Genomic DNA, 9,729 nt, shown 5'->3' on the forward strand with positions numbered 1-9,729 from the left:
CCCAGATAGCTTGGTGGAATTTTATAAGAAATAGATTTCTAATTGATCCTAACATGTTTTAAATGAGGTGGATATGCATGCCAAAAACATTCTGAAGATGCAAATGACCTCATGATCCAAAAATTTCGAGGAGCAGAAAAAATTAAAATTCTCAAGTTAACTTGCGGATGGATATTTACAAGAGCCAAACAACCAACTTTTTCCCTATTTTACAAAAAGCAGACTTAAGAAATCATAGATACTTTTTGGAATTATCTCTCTCAGAATTTTTGTATTTCCATTTGGGATTTTCATTTTTTTTTTTTCAAACTTGAGTTTTTCACACTCCCTATTTTCCCGTAAACAAAAAGAAAGCCAAATATAGATCACAAAAAAATGAATTTTTAGAGTTTATCTATGAAAAAGAATTTGAAAACTATAATAATTTTGAGTGTAGAAAATTATTTTCATGCACTAAAAATGAACACCAAAGTTTTGTTATCCACGTTGGGGAAATTCCACTAGTATAACCCCAGATTGCTTGGTGGAATTTTATAAGAAAGAGATTCCTAATTGATCCTAACAAGGATTAAATGTGGTGGATATGCATGCTAGAAACATGTTGAAGATGCAAATGACCTAATGATCCAAAAATTTCAAGGAGTAGAAAAAATTAAAATTCTCAAGTTAACGTTCGGTGGGATAGTTAGAAGAGCCAAACAACCCACTTTTTGCCTATTTTACACAAAGCAAACCTAAAAAATCACAGATACTTTTTGGAATTATCTCTCTCAGCATTTGTGCATTTCCATTTTGGAAGTTCAATTTTTTTTTTTTTAAACTTGAGTTTTTCACTCTCCCAGTTTTCTCGTAAACAAAAAGATAAGGCAAATATGGATCACAACAAAATGAAAAAATTAGAGTTTATGTATGCAAAAGAATTTAAAAATTTTAATAAATGTGAGTGAAGAAAATTATTTTCACGCACTAAAAATGAACAACCCCAGATAGGTTGGTCGATTTTTAAAAGAAAGAGATTTTTCATTGATCCTAACATGTTTTAACTTTGGTGGATATGCATGCCAGAAACATGTTGAAGATGCAAATGACCTAATCATCAAAAAATTTCAAGGAGTAGAAAAAATAAAAATACCCAGGTAAACGTGTGGTTGGATATTTACAAGAGCCAAAGAACCCACTTTTTGCCTATTTTACAAAAAGCGGACCCAAAAAATCACAGATACTTTTTGGAATTATCTCTCTCAGCATTTGTGCATTTCTATTTTGGAAGTTCAATTTTTTTTTCAAACTTGAGTTTTTCACTCTCCCACTTTTCCCATAAAAAAAAAGATAAGGCAGATATAAATCACAACAAAATGAAAATTTTAGAGTTCATGTATGCAAAAGAACTTGAAAACTATAATAAATGTGAGTGAAAAAAATTATTTTAACGCACTAAAAATGAACACCAAAGTTTTGTTATCCATGCTGGGGAAATTTCACAAGTACAACCCCAGATAGCTTGGTGGAATTTTATAAGAAAGAGATTTCTAATTGATCCTAACATGTTTTAAATGTGGTGGATATGCATGCCAGAAACATGTTGAAGATGCAAATGACCTAATGATCCAAAAATTTTAAGGAGTAGAAAAATTTTAAATTCTCAAGTTAACGTGCGGTGGGATATTTACCAGAGCCAAAAAACCCACTTTTTGCCTATTTAAAAAGCAAGCGGACCTAAAAAATCATAGATACTTTTTGGAATTATCTCGTTCAGCATTTGTGTATTTCCATTTTGGACGATCAATTTTTTTTGTTTTTCAAACTTGAGTTTTTCTCTCTCCTAGTTTTCTCGAAAACAAAAAGATAAGGCAAATATAGATCACAACAAAATGAAAATTTTTGAGTTTATGTATGCAAAAGAATTTGAAAACTATAATAAATGTGAGTGAAGAAAATTATTTTCACGCACTAAAAAGGAACACCAAAGTTTTGTTATCCACGTTGGGGAAATTCCACTAGTACAACCCTAGATATCTTGGAGGAATTTTATAAGAAAGAGATTTCTAATTGATCCTAACATGTTTTAAATGTGGTGGATATGCATGCCAGAAACAAGTTGAAGATTCAAATGACCTAATAATCTAAAAATTTTGAGTAGAAAAAATTATAATTATCAAGTTAACGTGCGGTGGGATATTTACCAGAGCCAAACCACCCACTTTTTCCATATTTAACAAAAAGCGGACCTAATAAGTCACAGATAATTTTTGGAATTATCTCTCCCAACATCTGTGCATTTCCATTTGGGACGTTCAATTTTTTTTTCAAACTTGAGTTTTTCACTCTCCAAGTTTTCTCGTAAGCAAAAAAATAAGGCAAATAAAGATCACAACAAAATGAAAATTTAGGAGTTTATGTATGCAAAAGAATTTAAAAACTATAATAAATGTGAGTGAAGAAAATTATTTTCACGCACTAAAAATTTACACCAAAGTTTTGTTTTCCACGTTAGGGAAATTCCTCAAGTACAACCCCAAATAGCTTTGTGGAATTTTATAAGAAAGATATTTCTAATTGATCCTAACATATTTTTAATGTTGTGGATATGCATGCAAGAAACATGTTGAAGAAGCAAATGACCTAATGATCCAAAAATTTCGAGAAGAAAAAATTAAAAAATTCAAGTTAACGTGAGGTGGGATATATACCTGAGCCAAACAACCCCCTTTTTCCCTATTTTACAAAAATGTGGACCTAAAAAATGACAGATACTTTTTGAAATTATATCTCTCCGCATTTGTTCATTTCCATTTTGGATGTTCAATTTTTGTTTTCAAACTTGAGTTTTTCACTATAAAATTTTTCTCGTAAACAAAAACATAAGCCAAATTTAGATCTCAATAAAATAAAAATTTTAGAGTTTATGTATGCAAAAGAATTTGAAAACTATAATAAATGTGAGTGAAGAAAATTATTTCCACGCACTAAAACTGAACACCAAAGTTTTGTTATCCACGTTGGAGAAATGCCACTAGTACAACCCCAGATAGCTTGGTGGAATTTTATAAGAAAGTGTTTTGTACTTGTTCCAAACATGTTTTAAATGTGGTGGATATGCATGCCAGAAACATCTTGAAGATGCAAATGACCAAATGATCCAAAAATTTCAAGGAGTAGAAAAAGTTAAAATTTTCATGTTAACGTGCGGTGGGATATTTCCAGAGCCAAACAACCCACTTTTTGCCTATTTTACAAAAAAGCGGACCTAAAAAATCACAGATACTTTTTGAAATTATCTCTCTCAGCATTTGTACATTTCAATTTTGGATGTTCAATTTTTTTTTTTCAAATTTGAGTTTTCCGTTATCCCAGTTTTCTCGTACACAAAAAGATAAGGTAAATATCGATCACAACAAAATAAAATTTTTAGAGTTTATGTATGCAAAAGAATTTGAAAACTATAATAAATGTGTGTGAAGAAAATTCTTTTCACTGACTAAAAATGAACACCAAAGTTTTGTTATCCACATTGGGGAAATTCCACTAGTACAACCCCAGATAGATTGGTGGAATTTAATAAGAAAGAGATTTCTAATTGATCCTAAAATGTTTTAAATGTGGTGGATATGCATGCCAGAAATATGTTGAAGATGCAAATGACCTAATGATCCAAAATTTTCAAGGAGAAGAAAAAAATAAATTCTCAAGTTAACGAGCGGTGGGATATTTTCCATAGCCAAACCTCCCACTTTTTGCCTATTTTACAAAAACGGACCTAAAAAATAACAGATCCTTTTAAAAGTTATCTCTCTCAGCATTTGTGCATTTCCATTTTGGACATTTAGTTTTTTTTTTCAAACTTGTGCTTTTCACTCTTAATGTTTTCTCGTAAACAAAAAGATAAGGCAAATATAGATCACAACAAAATGGAAATTTTGCAGGTGATGTATGCAAAAGAATTTGAAAATTATAATAAAGGAGAGTAAAGAAAATTATTTTCACGCACTAAAAATGAACACCAAAGTTTGGTTATCCACGTTGGGGAAATTCCACTAGTACAACCCCAGATAGCTTTGGGAATTTTATAAGAAAGAGATTCCTAATTGATCCTAACATGGTTTAAATGTGGTGGATATGCATGCCAGAAACATGTTGAAGATGCAAATAACCTCATGATCCAAAATTTTCAAGGGGTATAAAAAATTAAAATTCTCAAGTTAACGTGCGGTGGGATATTTACGGGAGCGAAACAACCCACTTTTTGCCTATTTTACAAAAAGCGGACCTAAATAATCACAAATACTTTTTGGAATTATCTCTCTCAGCATTTGTGAATTTCTATTTTGGATGTTCATTTTATTTTTCAAACTTGAGTTTTTCACTCTCCCAGTTCTCTCGTAAAGAAAAAGAAAGGCAAATAAAGACCACAACAAAATGGAAATTTTAGAGTTTATTTATACAAAAGAATTTGAAAACTATAATAAATTTGAATGAAGAAAATTATTTTCACGCACTAAAAAGGAACACCAAAGTTTTGTTATCCACGTTAGGGAAATTCGACTAGTACAACCCCAGATAGCTTGGTGGAATTTTATATGAAAGAGATTCCTAATTAATCTCAACATGGTTTAAATGTGGTGGATATGCATGCCGGAAACATGTTGAAGATGCAAATGACCTAATTATCTAAAAATTTCAAGGAGTAGGAAAAATTAATATTCTCAAGTTAACATGCGTTGGGATATTCACCATAGCCAAACAACCCACTTTTTGCCTATTTTACAAAAATCGAACCTAAAAAATCATAGATACTTCTTGGAATTATCTCTCTCAGCATTTGTGCCTTCCAATTTTGGATGTTTAATTTTTTTTTTCAAACTTGAGTTTTTCACTCTCCCAATTTTCTCGTAAACAAAAAGATAAGGCAAATATAGGTCACAACAAAATGCAATTTTGGAGTTTATGTTTGCAAAAGAATTTTAATACTATAATAAATATGAGTGAAGAAAAATATTTTCATGCACTAAAAAGGAACACCAATGTTTTGTTATCCACGTTGGGGAAATTCTTTTAATACAACCCCAGATAGCCTGGTGGAATTTTATAAGAAAGAGATTCCTAATTGATCTTAACAAGTTTTAAATGTGGTGGATATGCATCCCAGAAACATGTTGAAGAAGCAAATGACCTAATGATCCAAAAATTTCAAGGAGTAGAAAAAATTAAATTTCTCAAGTTAATGTGCGGTGGGATATTTACAAGATCCAAACAAACCACTTTTTGCCTATTTTACAAAAAGCAGACCTAAAAAATCACAGATACTTTCTGGAATTGTCTCTCTCAGCATTTGTGCAGTTCCATTTTGGATGTTCAATTTTTTTTTTCAAACTTGAGTTTTCTCTCTCCAAGTTTTCTCCTAAACAAAAAGATAAGGCAAATATTGATCACAAAAAATGGAAATTTTAGAGTTTATGCATGCAAAAGAATTTGAAAACTATAATACATGTGAGTAAAGAAAATTATTTTCATGCACTAAAAATGAACACCAAAGTTTTGTTATCCATGTTGGGGAAATTCCACTAGTACAACCCCAGAAATCTTCGTGGAATTTTATAAGAAAGAGATTCCTAATTGATCCTAACATGTTTTAAATGTGGTGGATATGCATGCTAGAAACATGTTGAAGATGCAAATGACCTAATGATCCAAAAATTTCAAGGAGAAGAAAAAAATAAATTCTCAAGTTAACGAGCGGTGGGATATTTACCATAGCCAAACATCCCACTTTTTGCCTATTTTACAAAAAGCGGACTTAAAAAATAACAGATACTTTTAGGAGTTATCTCTCTCGGCATTTGTGCATTTCCATTTTGGATGTTTAATTTTTTTTTTTCAAACTTGAGTTTTTCACTCTCCCAGTTTTCTCGTAAACAAAAAGATAAGGCAAATATTGATAACAATAAAATGAAAATTTTTACGTTCATGTATGCATAAGAATTTGAAAACTATAATTAATCTGAGTGAATAAAATTATTTTCACGCACTAAAAATGAACACCAAAGTTTTGTTATCGTTGGGGAAATTCCACTAGTACAACCCAAGACTGCTTGGTGGAATTTTATAAGAAAGAGATTTCTAATTGATCCTAACATGCTTTAAATGTGGTGGATATTTATGCCAAAAAAATGTTGAAGATGCAAATGACCTAATGATCCAAAAATTTGAGGGAGTAGAAAAAATTAAAATTCTCAAGTTAACGTGCAGTGGGATATTAACCAGAGCCAAACAACCCACTTTTTGCCTATTTTAAAAAATGTGGACATAAAAAATCACTGATATTTTTTGGTATTATCTCTCTCAGCATTTGTGCATTTCCATTTTTGATGTTCAATTTTTTTTTCAAACTTGAGTTTTTCACTCTCCTAGTTTTCTCGTAAACTAAAAGATAAGGCAAATTTAGATCACAACAAAATAGAAATTTTAGAGTTTATGTATGTAAAATAACTTTAAAACTCTATTAAATGTGAGTGAATAAAATTATTTTCATGCACTAAAAATGAACACCAAAGTTTTGTTATCCACGTTTGGGAAATTCCACTAGTACAACCCCAGAAAGCTTGGTGGAATTTTATAAGAAAGAGATTTCTAAGTGATCCTAACATGTTCTAAATGTGGTAGATATGCATGGCAGAAACATGCTAAAGATGCAAATGACCTAATGATTTAAAAATTTCAAGGAGTAGAAAAAATTAAAATTCTCAAGTTTAAGTGCGGTGTGATATTTACAAGAGCCAAACAACCAACTTTTTGAATATTTTACAAAAAACGGACCTAAAAAATCACAAATGCTTTTTGGAATTATCTCTCTCAACATTTGTGCATTTCCATTTTGGACATTCAATTTTTTTTTTCAAACTTGAGGTTTTCACTCTTCAAGTTTTTTAAACAAAAAGATCAGGCAAATATGGATAACAACAAAATGGAAATTTTGGAGTTTATGTATGCAATAGAATTTGAAAACTACAACAAATGAGAGTGTAGAAAATTATTTTCACGCACTGAAAATGAACACCAAAGTTTTGTTATCCACATTGGGGAAATTCCACTAGTACAACCCCAGATAGCTTGGTGGAATTTTATAAGAAAGAGATTTCTAATCGATCCTAACATGTTTTAAATGTGGTGGATATGCATGCTAGAAATATGATGAAGATGCAAATGACCTCATGATCCAAAAATTTCAAGGAGTAGAAAAAATTAAAATTCTCATGTTAACGTGCGAATGGATATTTACCAGAGCCAAACAACCCACTTTTTGCCTATTTTACAAAAAGCTGACTTAAAAAATCACTGATACTTTTTGGATTTATCTCTCTCAAAATTTGTGAATTTACATTTTGGATGTTCATTTTTTTTTAAAATTTGAGTTTTTCTCTCTCCTAGTTTTCTCGTACACAAAAAGAAAGGCACTTATAGATCACAAAAAAATGCAAATTTTAGAGTTTATGTATGAAAAAGAATTTGAATACTATAATAAATTTGAGTGAAGAAAATTATTTTCTTGCACTAAAAATGAACACTAAAGTTTTGTTATCCACATTGGGGAAATTCCACTAGTATAACCCCAGATAGCTTGGTGGAATTTTATAAGAAAGAGATTTCTAATTAATCCTAACATAGTTTAAATGTGGTGGATATGCATGCCAAAAACATGTTGAAGATGCAAATGACCTAATGATCCAAAAATTTCTAGTAGAAAAAATAAAAATTCTCAAGTTAACGTGCGGTGGGATATTTACAAGAGCCAAACAATCCACTTTTGGCTATTTTACAAAAAGCGGACCCAAAAAGTCAGAGATACTTTTTGGAATTATCTCTCTCAGTATTTGTGCATTTCCATTTTGGATGTTCAATTTTTTTTTTTAATCTTGAGTTTTTCACTCTCCCAGTTTTCTCATAAACAAAAAGATAAGGCAAATATAGATCACATAAAAATGGAAATTTTAGAGTTTATGTATGCAAAATAATTTGAAAACTATAATAAATGTGAGTAAAGAAAATTATTTTCGTGCACTAAAAATGAACACCAAAGTTTTGTTATCCACGTTTGGGAAATTCCACAAGAACAACCCAGATAGCTTGGTGGAATTTTATAAGAAAGAGATTTGTAATTGATCCTAACATGTTTTAAATGTCGTGGATATCTATGCCAGAAACATGTTGAAGATGCAAATGACCTATTGATCCAAAAATTTCAAGGAGTTCAAAAAATTAAAATTCGCAAGTTAACGTCCGGTGGGATATTTACCAAAGTCAAACAACCCACTTTTTACCTATTTTAAAAAAAGCGGACCTAAAAAATCACAGATACTTTTAGGAGTTATCTCTCTCAACATGTGTGTATTTCCTTTTTGGATATTCAGAATTTTGTTTTCAAACCTGAGATTTTCACACTCCCTGTTTTCACGTAAACAAAAAGATAAGGCAAATATTGATGACAACAAAATGAAAATTTTAGAGTTTATGTATGCAAAAGAATTTTAAAACTTTAATAAATGTGAGTAAAGAAAATTATTTTCACGCACCAAAAATGAACACCAATGTTTTGTTATCCACGTTGGGGAAATTCCACTAGTTCAACCCCAGATAGCTTGGTGGAATTTTATAAGAAAGAGATTTCTAATTGATCCTAACATCCTAACATGTTTTAAATGTGGTGGATATGTATGCCAGAATCATGTTGAAGATGCAAATGACCTAATGATCAGAAAATTTCATGGAGTACAAAAAATTAAAATTCTCAAGTTAACGTGCGGTGGGATATTTACCAGATCCAAACAACCCACTTTTTTCCAATTTTACAAAAAAAAGCGGGCTTAAAAAATCGCAGATAATTTTTGGAATTATCTCTCTCAGCATTTGTGCATTTCAATTTTGGATGTTCAATTTTTTTTTTCAAACTTGAGTTTTTCACTCTCCCAGTTTTCTCGTAAACAAAAACATGAGGCAATATTGATCACAACAAAATGGAAATTTTAGAGTTTATGGATGCAAAATAATTTGAAAACTATAATAAATGTGAGTAAATAAAATTATTTTCACGCACTAAAAATGAACACCAAAGTTTTGTTATCCATGTTGGGGAAATTCCACTAGTACAACCCCAGATAGCTTCGTGAATTTTATAAGAAAGAGATTCCTAATTGATTAATGATTTAAATGTGGTGGATATGCATGCCAGAAACATGTTGAAGATGCAAATGACCTCATGATCCAAATATTTCAAGAAGTAGAAAAAATTTAAAGTCTAAAGTTAAAGTGCAGTGGGATATTTACCAGAGCCAAACAACCCACTTTTTGCGTATTATACAAAAAACGGACCTAAAAATTCACAGATACTTTTTGGAATCATCTCTCTCAGCATTTGTGCATTTCCATATTAGACATTCAATTTTTTTTTTCAAACTTGAGTTTTTCACTCTTGATGTTTTCTCGTGAACTAAAAGAAAAGACAAATATAGATCACAGCAAAATGGAAATTTTGGAGTTTATATATGCAAAAGAATTTGAAAACTATAATAAATGTGAGTGATGAAAATTATTTTGACGCACTAAAAATGAACACCAAAGTTTTGTTATCCAAGTTGGGGAAATTTCACAAGTACAATCCCAGAAAGCTTGGTGGAATTTTATAAGAAAGAGATTTCTAAGTGATCCTATCATGTTATAAATGTGGTGGATATGCTT

This window comes from Aristolochia californica, unplaced genomic scaffold (assembly GCF_029961685.1).
Source record: "Aristolochia californica isolate CCGP_79_NKW_82.1479 unplaced genomic scaffold, dmAriCali1.0.hap1 SCAF_14, whole genome shotgun sequence".
Lineage (NCBI taxonomy): Eukaryota > Viridiplantae > Streptophyta > Magnoliopsida > Piperales > Aristolochiaceae > Aristolochia > Aristolochia californica.